Source organism: Hordeum vulgare, chromosome 7H, assembly GCF_904849725.1.
Source record: "Hordeum vulgare subsp. vulgare chromosome 7H, MorexV3_pseudomolecules_assembly, whole genome shotgun sequence".
NCBI lineage: Eukaryota > Viridiplantae > Streptophyta > Magnoliopsida > Poales > Poaceae > Hordeum > Hordeum vulgare.
In genome coordinates this window covers 561,555,456-561,570,674 of record NC_058524.1, presented here as the reverse complement: position 1 = coordinate 561,570,674, position 15,219 = coordinate 561,555,456, and positions in this window count along the sequence as shown.

The following is a 15,219-nucleotide window of genomic DNA, read 5'->3' as shown; positions in this document are numbered from 1 at the left end:
CTGGAACGCCTGGAGGAACGCGCCAGGGTGAGCCATTCATCCTCTGCGTCTTCATCGCCTTGGTTTGGGTTTTTTCTGTTCTTGAATCAGTGGGGGCGCGCCAGCGCATCCAATGGGTGTAGCCCCCAAGAATCGGGCCATCCAAGCGTTGGCCGGGCCGAATCTCCTTGTGCTATACTTTGCCTTTGCTTTTTTAGTGGGGGCGCGCCAGCGCACCCACTGGGTGTAGCCCTCGAGAATCGAACCGGCCAAGCGTTGGCCAGACCGAATCTCCTTGTGCTATACTTTGCCTTTGCAATTTTAGCGAGGGCGCACTAGCGCACCCACTGGGTGTAGCCCCCGAGAATCGGGCGGGCTACGAATTAGCCGGGCCGAATCTTACTTATTGCTTCTTTTGCTTTGCTCGTAGGAGCTTCATGATGCCCAAGTGCAGGCGTACAACACGCTGCAGGCCCAGACCCAGGCGGCTGACGACCAAGTTGCTGATCTTCAGGGCCGACTGGGCGTGTCCGTCTCGGAGCGAGACGCCTTGCGCGAGGCGGACTAGCGGCTCCAGTAGCAGCTGACTCTTCTCCACACGGAGAAGAAGGATCGCGAGGCGGCCCTTCAGGCCGAACTGGGGCAGCTGCGCACCACCCTTGAGGAGAAGGACACCTCCTATGCTGTCGACATGGAGCGTCTTAAGACGGCTCATCTCGAGGAGATGAAGCTTAAGGACGCCACCGTGAAGGAGAAGGAGGAGGCCCTGATCCAAAAGCAGGCGCATCTGGCCAAGGCGATGGAGACGGCCGCGGCCCTCCTGGAAGAGCTCTCCCGTGCAGCCCAAGCGAGCACGGTGCGGGAGCGCGAGGCCCTGGAGGAGGCCTGCGAGAGAGACATCCATTTCAACTGTAAGCCCTTCTTCCATTTTGTCTTGAAATTTTTCTTCTTTGTTGCTCTCCCCTCTTATTCTTCTTCGCACCCCTTCCCCTTCCCCATGAATCTTCCCTGAGTCACGGGAAGCGGCTGAAACGACTGTTGAGACCAGCCGCGAGGAGCGTCGCGCTGCTGGTGAGGAGGTGGATGCCGACGCCGGCTGGACTATGGAGGAAATTACCATGGGCATCAGAGCCCGCCTGCTTGTCCTGGCCGAATCCATGGAGCGGCTCCAGAGTGCCAGCGCGTCGATGATAAAGGCTCTGTGGCCCGAAGCCGTGGAGCCGGCATCGATGAGTCGGCTATCCAGCTGGCTTGCTGCTGGTGGCGATCGTCTTGACGCCTGGTGCGCCTCAGCCGCACGTGCTGGTGCATACATGGCGCTGCGCTTGGCCAAGTCATTGTATCGGAACCTGGACTTGGCTAAGCTCGTTGCACAGTGCGACGACTCGGAGGGGGAGCTGCAGGCCGTGGAGGAGCAGCTATGGATGAGGGCCAACGACATCACCTCCTACGCCGCGTGGGACGAGCTCAACTTGGAGCGCGACGAAGATGGAAACGTGATCCCTGAGGATTTTTTCCATCTTCACCCGTATGATGCCGATGGCAGCTCCGACGAGGCGGCTGCGGAGGAGGCTGCCGACTCCAGCAGCGAGGCTTATGCCGACTCCGCCAGGGACAGAGCCGAAAGCTCTCGTGGTGGAGACGGTGCAACCGCCTCGGGAGTAGCCGACGATGGCGAAGCCACCACTTCAGAAGCTGCAGCTGGGGCAACAGACGAGGCCGTCGCCCCTTAGCTGGTCCTGTTTTTGTTTTTGTTGTCTGCAATGTATTGTTAGTCCAACAGTTCTACCCACTGGGGGGTGTTAATGAACTTCGCCCGTGGGCCAAATGCTTTTGAATGTATATATTCTGCATTAAATTCATAATACCATGCTTGTTGCCTTGTATTTTCATCTTTTGATTCCTGCTTGACTTCTTTTTCTCCAACTCCTTTATGCCCTCTAACATCCACCTCGCCAGCCCGACAGCCGGGAGCCGGTTTATGACTGGGTCGAGGCTTCTGCCTTTGAAAATATTGGACTTGGATTTTTCGAAGCCATCAAGACTTAAAGACTCAAATACAAGCCAGCAGAGGCCAGCTAGAATAATAAGATTGAAAGATGATCAAACCAACCCGAGCCGGCAACCCTTTTTGTAGTAAAACTTTTCATGCAGCCAGCCTTACCTGGCGCCGCCTCGTCAGCCGGACAGCCATGAGCCAGTCTGTAGCTGTTAGGAGAAGGCCAGGGTTCGACCCGACGTACACTATATGTTCTTCTACAACTAAGGAAATTGTTCGGGCCGGCTCGTGAGCCCCTGAGCCCGTCAGAGCCGGACCAAAGGACTCACAAAATGAGTGAAGACTCTGTTTATGAATCCAAAAGAGGCGTGTCCCAAGCCTCGGCTTGAAACACCCATTGCATTCATTGGAAATCCCGAAGAGGGAGAAAGATACATACGTACATGCTCTTTCCATTTTTCTTACTTGCATTTTGCAATAGAACGGGCAAAGCAACGTCACGTTCCATGGACGTTCCGTCTCCTGGCCGGAGTCGTCTCTCTTGCGCTTCCTTGGCTTCTGGGCATCGATCAGGTAGTATGCATTGTTATGCAATGCCCGACTGATGATGAAGGGCCCCTCCCATGGGGATGAGAGCTTGTGCTGGCCGACTGTTCGCTGGATTCTTTTGAGCACCAAGTCCCCCACCCTGAAGGAGAGAGACTTGATCTTCTTGCTGTGGTAGTATCTCAGCTTCTGCTGATAAATAGCCATCCGGCTCAAGGCTACGCCGTCTTCTCTTGCCTCCTTCACTTCTGTCTCTGTGTATAAGGTGACCCAAGGCGAGTCGAACTCGACATCCGTGGGGATGATTGCCTCGGACATGTATACCAGAAAGAATGCGGTGAAGCCGGTTGACCGGTTCGGCGTGGTGCAGAGGCTCCACAACACTGACAGCAACTCTTCAATCCAGTAGCCGGTTGACCTGACGAGTGGCGCCACCAACCTTGGCTTGATGACGGCCTGGATCAGGCCGTTAGCCCTCTCCACCTGGCCATTGGATTGTGTGTGTGCCACCGACGCATGGTCGAGCCGAATGCCTTCCTTGGAGCAGTAGATTGCCAAAGCACCCTTGGAGAAGTTGGTGCCGTTGTCGGTGATGATGCTGTGAGGGACGCCATAGCGGACATCAATGTCCTTGATGAATCTGATGGCCGTGGGGCCGTCAAGCTTCTTGATGGGCCTAGCCTCAATCCACTTGGTAAATTTATCGATGGCTACCAAGAGATGCTTCATGCCGCCTTGAGCGGTCTTGAATGGCCCCACCATGTCCAACCCCCAGACGGCGAATGACCATGACAGGGGGATGGTTTTGAGGGCTGAAGGTGGCATGTGGCTTTGCACGCCAAAGCGTTGGCAGCCCTCGCATTTGTTGACCATGTCCACGACCTCCTCGAGGGCCGTGGGCCAGTAGAATCCGTGGCGGAACGCCTTGGCCGCCAGGGTTCTAGAGGCGGCATGATGCCCAAACTCCCCCTGGTGTATGTCTCTGAGGATTTCCTGCCCCTTTTCCGATTCGACGCAGCGCTGGAACACGCCAGTCATGTTACGCCGAACCAGCTCGTGATTTATGATGGCGTAGGCTGCTGATCTGTGTTGAATCTGCCTTGCCTCTGTCTCATCTTGAGGAAGCTCGCCGCGAAGAAGGAAGGCCAAGATGGGTTGAGCCCATGACGGAGCCGACACAAGGGCTGGCTCCGTCTCGACCTGAGTATCAGGGGCTTCTACAGCCCTGCTACGACAGCAAACAACAGCGCCAGAGATTGACACGTTGATGGAGACTGGGCTTGCGTTGGTGTTTCCCTTGAAGAGGAAAGGGTGATGCAGCACAGGAGTAGTAAGTATTTCCCTCTGTTTGAGAACAAAGGTATCAATCATGTAGGAGAATCTCGTCAAGTCCAGAGTACCTGCGCAAACACAAACGAGCTTGCACCCAACGCTATAAAGGGGTTGTCAATCCCTTCAAGATTGTATGCAAAGTGAGATCTGAAGGCGGAAAGTGCAACGAAGTAAAAGAGTAAGGCTGAAAATATGGTCTCGAGTAGACCCGGGGGCCATAGTGTTCACTAGAGTCTTCTCTCAAAATAGCAAATATCACGGTGGGTGAACAAATTACTGTCGAGCAATTGATAGAACCGCGCAAAGTCATGACGATATCTAAGGCAATGATCATACATACATGCATCACGTCCGAGACAAGTAGACCGATACTTTCTGCATCTACTACTATTACTCCACACATCGACCGCTATCCAGCATGCATCTAGTGTATTGAGTTCATGACAAACAGAGTAACGCCTTAAGCAAGATGACATTATTTAGAGGGATAATCTCAAACCAATGATGAAAACTCCATCCTTTTACCCTTGATGGCAACAACATGATGCGTGCCTTGCTACCCCTTCTGTCACTGGGTGAGGTCATCGCACGATATGAACCCAAAACCAAGCACTTCTCCCATTGCAAGAATCATAGATCTAGTTGGCCAAACAAAACCCACAACTCGAAGAGAATAACAAGGATATGAAATCATGCATAAGAGAGATCAGAAGAAACTCAAATAAGATTCATAGATAATCTGATCATAAATCCACAATTCATCGGATCTCGACAAACACACCGCAAAAGAAGATTACATCGGATAGATCTCCATGAAGATCATGGAGAATTTTGTATTGAAGATCCAAGAGAGAGAAGAAGCCATCTAGCTACTAGCTATGGACCCGTAGGTCTATCGTGAACTACTCACGCATCATTGGAGAGGTCATGGTGTTGATGAAGAAGCCCTCCGTATCCGAATATCCCTCCGGCAGGGCACCAGAACGTGCCCCAGATGGGATCTTGCGGAGACAGAAGCTTGCGGCGGCGGAAAAGTACTTTCGATGATGTCCTAATTTTTCTGGGATTTTAGGGAATATATAGGCGCAAAACTTAGGGCAGAGGAGGCTCAGGGAGCCCACAAGCCAGGGAGGCACGGGTCCCCTGGCCGCGCCATGAGGGCTTGTGGGGTCCCTGCAGGCCCCCTGCCCTGATTCTCCGGCTTCCCGATCTTTTTCTGTTTCGGAAAAAAATCTTTTTGGCAGTTTCATTCTGTTTGGACTTCATTCAAAATCCTCCTCTCAAAGGGGTCAAAAACATGGAAAAAACAGGAACTGACACTTGGCACTGAGTTAATAAGTTAGTCCCAAAATATATATAAAAGGCATACAAAACATCCAAAGTTTGACAAGATAACAACATGAACCATAAAAAATTATAGATACGTTGGAGACGTATCAAGCCCCCGAGCTTGATGAAGCAGTAGCAGGCTCGAGACTTTCTGTCTCTGATGCCATTGTGGCAGCCGGCTCGCCGTCTACCTCCATGACATCCACCCACTAGTTGTCAATACGACATGATTCGAGGCTTGGCGAAGCCGGGTTTGTTGTTGTAGCCGGCGAAGTCGTCGTAGCCGGCAAAGTAGTTGTAGCCGGCACAACAATTGGAGTGGGCAAAGCCAGTGTAGCTGGCACAGGAGCTATAGCCGGCACAACTGGCGTAGCCGACGGCGCTTGTACTGAGGGATCTGCCGGCACAAAAATTGACGCCGACTCTGGAGACGACTTGATGGACGGCTTGTGCAGCTGTTCGAGGGAGACGCCGACTGGAATTTCTTGTCTTGTAGAGTCGATCTTGGCCAATGTATCAGCCGCCTCGTTGTCCGCCCTGGGAACATGGTGAAACTCACAACCCTCGAAAGGGCCGTTGAGCTGCTGGATGAGGAAGCGATAGCTCGCCATGTTGGTGTCCCTGGCGTCCCATTCGCCAGAGACTTGCTGCACCACGAGGTCCGAGTCGCCGAAGCAAAGGAGCCGCCGGATGCCAATCTCCCTCGCCAGCCGGAGGCCATGAGCGAGCGCTTCGTACTCGGCGACGTTGTTAGAGGCGACGAAGTGGATCTGGAGAGCATACTTGAGTTGGTCCCCTTTCGGAGACGTCAAGACAATGCCGGCTCCCAGACCAGTTCGCATCTTCGAGCTGTCGAAGTGCATCCCCCAATGAGTGGAGTCTGGAGGTGGCGGCTCGAATTGGGTTTCGGCCCAATCGACAAGGAAGTCGGCCACCACCTGAGACTTGATAGCAGTGCGGGGCTCGCAGCAGATGTCGTGGTCAGCCATGGAGATGGACCATTTGGCAATCCGGCCAGTTGCATCACGGTTGCCCATGATTTCTGAAAGAGGAGCAGTGCTCACCACAGTGATGGCATGCTCTTGGAAGTATTGCTTCAACTTCTTGGCGGCAAGGTAAACACCATAACAAAGTTTCTGGTAGTGGGGGTAGTTCTGCTTGGAGGCGGACAAGACTTCACTGAGGTAATAGATAGGGTGTTGCATTAACAGTACCTTGCCCTCCTCCTTGCGCTCTACTACCAACACTACACTAACCACGCGAGTGGTCGCTGCAATGTATATGAGAATGGGTTCCCTTTTAGCCGGTGCTGCCAAGATTGGCAGGCTTGAGATGACCCGCTTGAGGTCACGGAAGGCTTCGTCCGCCTGGTCGTTCCAATCAAACTTGGTTGTTTTCTTCATGAGTTGGTAGAGTGGAAGCGCCTTCTCGCCGAGCCGGCTGACGAACCAGCTAAGGGACGCCAGGCAGCCGGCGAACTTTGGTACGTCCAGGATTCGAGCCGGCTTCACCATCCGCTCGATGGTTCCGATCTTCTCAGGGTTCGCTTCGATGCCACGAGCGGACACAAAGAACCCCAAGTGCTTGCCGCCTGGAACTCCAAAGACGCACTTCTCCGGATTGAGCCGAATCTTGTATTCGTGCAGGTTGGCGAACGTCTCCCGCAAGTCGGCAAGGAGACTGAAGTGTTGCTTGGTCTTGACGATGATGTCATCCACATAGACGTGGATGTTTCTGCCAATCTACGACAGGAGGCACTACTGCATGCAGCGTTGGAATGTCGCATCAGCGTTCTTCAGACCGAATGTCATGGTGGTGTAGCAGTAGGCCCCGAAGGGCGTGATGAAGGAGGTCTTCAGGCGATCAGCTGGATCCAGCTTGATTTGATGGTAGCCTGAATATGCGTCCAGAAACGACAGCAGTTCGTAGCCGGCTGTGGAGTCGATCACTTGATCTATCCTGGGCAAGGCGAAAGAGTCTTTCGGGCACGCCTTATTCAGGCTCGTGTAGTCGATACACATTCGCCTTGTGTTGTTCTTCTTCAGCACTAGGACTGGATTAGCCAACCAGTCCGGGTGGAAACCTCCATGATGAAGCCGAATGCAAGGAGCCGGGCAATCTCTTCTCCAATCGTGCACCGCTTCCCCTCGGTGAAGCGGCGCAAAGGTTGTTTCACCGGCTTTGCATCCGGTCGCATGTGAAGTTTGTGCTCGGCGTACTTCCTCGGAACTCCTGGCATGTCTTTTGGAGACCATGCGAAGATGTCCCGATTCTGACAGAGGAAGTCGACGAGCTCGCCTTCCTATTTGGGGCTGAGGTTAGCCCCGATGGTGACGCACTGCTTGGGGTTCGCAGGGTCGATTGGCACCTGCTTGGTTTCTTTGGCCGACTTGAAGGAGCCTTTGCCGGTCGACTGGGATGGTGGAGTAGGGATCGCCGGCTGCTCGGTAGCCTGAGCCATGAGCTGGTCGATCTATCTTTTCTCCTCAGCAATCACCATGGCGTCGGCCAAACGCCTGCTGTCCTATGCACACTCGAGCGACTTCTTGTAGTCGCCAACGATGGTGATGATGCCCTTTGGACCTGGCATCTTCATCTTGAGGTAGGCATAATGGGGGATGGCCATGAATTTGGCCAGAGCCGGCCTGCCCAGCAGCGCGTGATACGGGCTGCTGAGATCCACCACCTCAAACCATATGGACTCTCGGCGGAAGTGAGCCTTGTCACCAAAAATGACGTCCAGCTGGATTTTACCGATCGGTGAGCAGGACTGTCCAGGCACGATGCCGTGGAAGACAGTGCTGGTCGGCTGGAGGTCCTTCTCCTTGAGCCCGAGCTTGAGCAAGGTGTGGAACAGGGGGGGCCGTGGCATTCACCTCGCACCGGCGCTGGTGCTGGCTGTGCTTGTCGTTATCCTCACTGGTGAAGACAACGAATGCTCCGTCTTGATGGGGGTAGTCGTCGTGGAGATGGCCGTCTTTGTGAGGCGGCGGCGGAGCCGGAGCTGGACCAGGAGCAGGAGCATGAGGCGCTGCAGCTGCACCTGGGGCGGGCGACGGGCCCTCCCCTTGCGACAGTCGTCGTGCAAAGCTGCACTATCGAAGGGTATGGGTAGAGGGCTTCGCCCCAGAGTGCATCTTGCAGGGTGCGTCAAGCATTTGCTCAAAGATGAGCTTGGGCTGCCAGTCGAACTTGCCGTTCCGCCTCCGTTGAGAGATGACTTGAGTAGCCGGTGCCTCTCCCTCCATGTTGGCTACTAGCTTGTTGTTGGAGCGCGAATTGAGTTGATCCGTGTTGCGCTTGTTGTTGTTCTGACCGCCTCGATTGTCGTCAGCCGGCTTGGGAGTAGTCGACATGGAAACAACTTTGTCCGAGGCGGTCACCTTGACCCGCATCGTGGAGTCGGCCGTGGCGTACTTGTCTGCCTTGGCCATGAGCACCGCCAGAGAAGTGGGATCGGAGCACATGAGCTTGTGCTTGAGGAGAGTGCCGTCTCGGCAGCCGTCAATGAAGTACTGGATGGCCTGTACCTCATGCACTCCTACGCAGGAGTTGCGTAGCTCCGTCCAACGTGTGACGTAGTCGCGAAGGGGTTCGTCGGGCCTCTGGACGCAGATGGCTAGTGATACGTCTCCAACGTATCTATAATTTTTGATGGTTACATGCTATTATCTTGTCAAACTTTGGATGTTTTGCATGCCTTTTACACATTTTTTTGGGACTAACTTATTAACTCAGTGCGAAGTAACAGTTCCTGTTTTTCCATGTTTTTGACCCCTTTCAGAGGAGATTTTGAAACAGAGTCCAAACGGAAGAAAATCCCCGAAAAGATTTTTTCTGTAACGAAGAAGATCGGAAAACTTGAGAGCCAAGGTAGGGGAGCCTCAGGGGCCCCACAAGCCCCCACCCTACGGCCAGGGGGGAGGCCGTGGCCCACAGGCTTGTGGACCCCCTGGGCGCCCTATGACCTAGGGGTTGCGCCTATATATTACCTAAAAATCCCAAAAAAATCAGGAGATCATCGAAATCACTTTTCCGCCGCCGCAAGCTTCTGTCTCCGCAAGATCCCATCTCGGGCACGTTCTGGTGCCCTGCTGGCGGGGGGATTCAGACACGTTGGGCTTCTTCATCAACAACATGACCTCTCCGATGATGCCTGAGTAGTTCACCATAGACCTACGGGTCCATAGCTAGTAACTAGATGGCTTTTTCTCTCTCTTGGATCTTCAATACAAAGTTCTCCATGATCTTCATGGAGATCTATCCGATGTAATCTTATTTTGCGGTGTGTTTGTCGAGATCCGATGAATTGTGGATTTATGATCAGATTATCTATGAATCTTATTTGAGTTTCTTCTGATCTCTCTTATGCATGATTTAATATCCTTGTAATTCTGTTCGAGTTGTGGGTTTTGTCTGGCCAACTAGATCTATGATTCTTGCAATGGGAGAAGTGCTTGGTTTTGGGTTCATACCGTGCGGTGACCTCACCCAGTGAGAGAAGGGGTAGCGAGGCACGCTTTGTGTTGTTGCCATCAAGGGTAAAAAGATGGGGTTTTCATCATTGGTTTGAGATTATCCCTCTACATCATGTCATCTTGCTTAAGGCTTTACTCTGTTCGTCATGAACTCAATACACTAGATGCATGCTGGATAGCGGACGATGTGTAAAGTAATAGTAGTAGATGCAGAAAGTATCAGTCTACTTGTCTCGGACGTGACGCCTATATGTATGACCATTGCCTTAGATATCATCATGACTTTGCGCGGTTCTATCAATTGCTCACCCACCGTGATATTTGCTATTTTGTTCACCTACCGTGATATTTGCTATTTTGAGAGAAGCCTCTAGCGAACACTATGGCCCCCGGGTCGACTCCACACTATATTTTTAGCCTTACACTTTTTTACTTCGTTGCACTTTCCGCCTTCAGATCTCACTTTTGCAAACAATCTTGAAGGGATTGACAACCCCTTTGAAGCGTTGGGTGCAAGTTTGTTTGTGTTTGCGCAGGTACTCTGGACTTGACGAGATCCTCCTTCTGGATTGATACCTTGGTTCTCAAACTGAGGGAAATACTTACTGCTCTAGTGCTGCATCACCCTTTCCTCTTCAAGGGAAAAACCAACGCATGCCCAATCTCCGTCAACGTGTCAATTTCTGGCGCTGTTGTTTGGGAAGTAGCAGTCAGCCCGCGAGGCCGACCAGGGACCTTGTAGGTGCTAGTGAAGTTGTTGACGAACGCCTCCTCGAAGTCAACCCAAGAGTTGATGCTGCCGGCTGGAAGGCTGTTAAGCTAAGTCCTGGCCGAGCCGGCCAGCATGAGTGGCACGTAGCGGATGGCTACGCGCTTGTTGCCCCTAGCGGTGCCAACGGTAGTGGTGTAGTCGATCAGCCAGTCTTCTGGCTTGGCAGTGCCGTTGTACTTGGGGGTGTCCCGAGGAAGAGTGAAGCCTCGGGGAAACGGCTCCCCTCGGATCCAGGGGCTAAAGCACGCCGGACCGATGGGTCTGTCCTCTTCCAGGAGAGCTGATTGTGCCAGGGTATTGAGGCGCTTGCAAGCGTCGTTGTCTCCATGTGGGACGCGAGCACCGATCCGATCTGTGATCAGAAGGGTGCCTTGTGAGCCGGAGGCATGGGTCCTCCCCGGACGAGGAATCTCATACACCGAGTCACTCTCATCATCTCCGCGACGCCGGCTCGAAGTCGGCTCGCTCTGGCGCTGAGAACGCTTGTCGAGGCTGCCCTCGCCCTTCTGGCCGAAAGTGCGATGCGAGGATGATCCCTCGGTTTGTCGATGACCATTGGGGTATGGTGCGCTCCGGGATTGGGTCCCGGAGACTCCGACTGTGCTTGACCAGGGTCAAGCCGTGTCTCCTATTCGTTGGCGGCGTCAAGGAGATCCTTGACCCGCTTCTCCTGAAGGGCGCCCTCCTCGCCCTCCAAGTCTGGCATCTCTGCCATGGCGTCCTGTGCAGCTCGCAAGTTGGCCGCAGGAGTCTCGTAGATGGGCAGTTTGCCGCCTAGTTTCTCGACAATGACCCGACCGCGTCGGCGAATCGAGCCAAGCCGGCTAGGACCCTCGGAAACCGGAGTGAGACCATAAGCGGAGTTGTACTCGCGCTGCGTGGACTCCATCTGGCGTTTAGCCGCGGCCATGGTAATGCCCTCCTCCAAGATCTGTCTGCGAGCCTCCTCCAGCGAGGCCCGCGCGTCGGTGGGGTTTGTGGAGGCGGTGATGGGTGTCTTCAAGCCGTCAAGGGTGGCATGAAGCGTATTGGCGGCGACAGCAGCAGGCTCACGAGTGTCAACCGACGCCTTGCCATGAGCCTTGCTGGTGCCGGCGCCAATGAACATCACCTCCACAACGTTGGAGACGACGGCAACATGATACGGGGCAAGGCGCCCCGCAGATGATGGTGGACCGTCAAAGACAAGCACGTCACTAGGGTACGTGTCGAATGCAGGCGTATCCGCGAGGGAGAGCCTACTGACGCATGTGCACAACGCCTCGATGTCGAAGTCCTCGCCATGGTAGCCAGGGCCATCGTTGAGATGTAGGTCGCTGAAGAGAATGTTGAGGTTCTCAACAGCCGCGATCACGATGATGGGGAGCGAATCATCGTCAGACTCCCCATCGGAATCCGAATGACGGACTAGGACGTCGATCAACATCGGCGAAGCCTCATCAATGGCAGGCTCCACGGGCATGCCGATCGGTCCGGACGCGATGCATCCGGCGGTGTAAGCGCATGGCCCCCCCAGCGTGTAAACCGGCCGATGCCGCGGATGGCCCCACGGTGGGCGCCAAATGTCGGTGTCTACTCACAACATAAGCCATGGGTAGGCTAAAGATGGTGGGAACCGAAGTTGCACCGGAGGGTGCTGGGAACGAGGATGGTACAAGCATGGAACACATGATGTACCCAGGTTCAGGGCTCTCCGTAGTGATAATACCCCTAATCCCGCTGGTGTGTATGATGTATGAATGGGACTACAAAGTGCTCCTGGAGCTGTATTGCGTAGGAGGAAGAAGGAGCTGCCGGCTCGTGTCTGCCTCTCCTATGTGGGGTGTCTGTATGCTGAGTTGACCGACCCTCCGCATGGAGGGGGGGTTGGGGGTTTTATAGACGAACCCACCGACCTACAATATGGATAAAAATACAAGAGTGGGACCCGCCTGGCAGCCTCGCTGGCTGGCTAGGGGGCCCACGGGGGTCTTGTCTTGTCGCTGGAGGGGCCCGTCGGCTGTGAGCTCCTGTCTGGATGTGGGACCCGCCGGCTAGCTGCTACTGGGTCAACAGACCTTCTCTGGCAACGGCGCCAGGAATCCTTCTGCTACGGGCTACGCCTATAGGGACTTCCTTGGGAAATATGCAAAGGATTTCCCCGCGGCCTTGGAGCCTTGCGTTGGTGTTCCCTCGAAGAGGAAAGGGTGATGTAGCACAGCAGCGGTAAGTATTTCCCTCAGTTTGAGAACCAAGGTATCGACCCAGTGGGAGGATTGATGGGTTACGTAGCATAAATTCAAAATTTTCCTACGCATGTTCAGATCTTCCTATGGAGATACCAGCAACGAGAGAGGGGTAAGAGCATATTCGTACCTTTGAAGATCGCTAAGCGGAAGCGTTACTAGAACGCGGTTGATGGAGTCGTACTCGCGGCGATTCCGATCTAGTGCCGAACAACGGCACCTCCGCGTTCAACACACGTGCAGCCCGATGACGTCTCCCGCACCTTGATCTAGCAAGGAGGAGGGAGAGGTTCGGGAAGAAGTCCAGCAACACGATGGCGTGGTGTCGGTGGAGAGACGAGGTCTCCCGGCAGGGCTTCGCCAAGAGCTGGCAGAGAGGAGGAGGCAGAGGAGCAGGGCTGCGCCGAGAGAGAGATGAAACCGTGTCTCCAACAGCCCCGAGTCCTCATCTATATATAGGGGAGGGGGAGGGGGCGCAGCCCTTAGGGTTCCCATCCCCAAGGGGTGCGGCAGCCCTAGATGGGAAAGGGGGCGGCGGCCAGGGCAGGGAGGAGGGGTGGCGCACCCCTCTGGTGGGCCTTAGGCCCACCTATGCTAGGGTTCCCCCTTTCCCCCTTTCTCTGTAGCGCATGGGCTGGGTGGGGGGCGCACCAGCCCACCTAGGGGCTGGTTCCCTTCCCCACTTAGCCCATCTAGCCTCCCGGGGTCGTTGTCCCCCTTCGCTGGTCCCCCGGGACCACCTCCGGTGTTCCCGGTGGTCCCGATACGTTACCGGTGACGCCCGAAACACTTCTAGTGTCCAAAACCATCCGTCCTATATATCAATCTTTACCTCCGGACCATTCCGGAGCTCCTCGTGACGTCCGGGATCTCGTCCGGGACTCCAAACAACTTTCGGTAACCTCGTACAACAATTTCCTATAACCCTAGCGTCATCGGACCTTAAGTGTGTAGACCCTACGGGTTCGGGAGACACGCATACATGACCGAGACACCTCTCTGGCCAATAACCATCAGCGGGGTCTGGATACCCATGGTGGCTCCCACTTACTCCACGATGATCTCATCGGATGAACCACGATGTCAAGGATTCAATCAATCCCGTATACGATTCCCTTTGTCTGTCGGTATAGAACTTGCCCGAGATTCGATCGTCGGTATACCTATACCTTGTTCAATCTCGTTACCGGTAAGTCTCTTTACTCGTTCTGTAGCACGTCATCGTGTGACTAACTCCTTAGTCACATTGAGCTCATGATGATGTTCTACCGAGTGGGCCCAGAGATACCTCTCCGTCACACGGAGTGACAAATCCCGATCTCGATTCGTGCCAACCCAAGAGACACTTTCGGAGGTACCCGTAGTGCACCTTTATAGTCACCCAGTTACGTTGTGACGTTTGATACACCCAAAGCACACCTACGGTATCCGGGAGTTGCACAATCTCACGGTCGAAGGAAAAGATACTTGACATTAGAAAAACATTAGCATACGAACAATACGATCTAGTGCTAGGCTTAGGATTGGGTCTGTCCATCACATCATTCTCCCAATGATGTGATCCCGTTATCAATGACATCTAATGCCCATGATCAGGAAACCATGATCATCTATTGACTAACGAGCTAGCCAACTAGAGGCTTGCTAGGGACACATTGTGATCTATTCATTCACACATGTATTACTGTTTCCTGTTAATACAATTATAGCATGAACAATAGACGATTATCATGAATAGGGAAATATGATAATAACCATTTTATTATTGCCTCTAGGGCATATTTCCAACAGTCTCCCACTTGCACTAGAGTCAATAATCTAGTTACATTGTGATGTATCGAACACCCATAGCATTATGGTGTTGATCATGTTTTGCTCGTGGAAGAGGTTTAGTCAACGGGTCTGCAATATTCAGATCCGTGTGTACTTTACAAATATCTATCACTCCACTCTGCACATGGTCCTGGATGGAGTTGTAGCGGCGCTTGATGTGCTTCGTCTTCCGGTGAAACATGGGCTCCTTGGCTATGGCAATGGCTCCAGTGTTATCACAGAAGAGTGTCATAGGATCCGACGCGCTTGGAACCACTCCAAGGTCGGTGATGAGCTCCTTCATCAAAATTCCTTCATGAGCCGCTTCTGAAGCAGCTATGTACTCCGCTTCACATGTAGATGCTGGCACGACTTCTTGCTTGCTGCTGCACCAGCTCAGTGCCCCACCATTCAACACATATACGTATCCGGTCTGAGACTTAGAGTCATCCAGATCTGTGTCGAAGCTAGCGTCGACGTAACCCTTTACGACGAGCTCTTCGTCACCTCCATAAACGAGAAACATTTCCTTAGTCCTTTTCAGGTACTTAAGGATATTCTTGACCACTGTCCAGTGTTCCGTACCGGGATCACTTTGGTACCTCCCTACCAAACTTATGGCAAGGTTTATATCAGGTCTGGTACACAGCATGGCATACATTAGAGAGCCCACGGCTGAAGCGTAGGGGACATAACTCATCTTCTCTCTATGTGCTGCCGTGGTTGGCGACTGAGTGTTACTCAATC